Source organism: Apaloderma vittatum, unplaced genomic scaffold, assembly GCF_000703405.1.
Source record: "Apaloderma vittatum isolate BGI_N311 unplaced genomic scaffold, ASM70340v1 scaffold11726, whole genome shotgun sequence".
Classification (NCBI taxonomy): domain Eukaryota; kingdom Metazoa; phylum Chordata; class Aves; order Trogoniformes; family Trogonidae; genus Apaloderma; species Apaloderma vittatum.
In genome coordinates, this window is record NW_009722327.1 from 122,679 (window position 1) to 123,054 (window position 376).

A 376-nucleotide genomic window follows, 5' to 3' on the forward strand; every position below is an offset into this window, starting at 1 on the left:
CTGGAAACGAAACCGGAAAGAGAGAAGGAAGTAAGTTAAAGGTTCGAACCGAGCACACCCCCCTCCCTGCCCCCAAAACAAAGCGGGGGGCCACGGGCCGGCGAGCTGACCAAACCACAGCGTGGGGGCCAGGGGAGGGCAAAAAGGCGACTTAATGTTGTAGTTTCTAATGGTCCAAAGTCTTAGTCTTCAATTTCCAAAGCACACAATGTCGTGGGTCAGAGCACCCAGAAGACTAGCTGGCCAAAACACAGGGCTGGATATTCCCTGCACACACTTAAACCCCTCAAAACAAAACAAACAAAAGAAACCCCAAAGCATAAAAACTCAAAAAAACACCACCAGAGGCCAAAATGCAGTATTAAGAACTACTTTC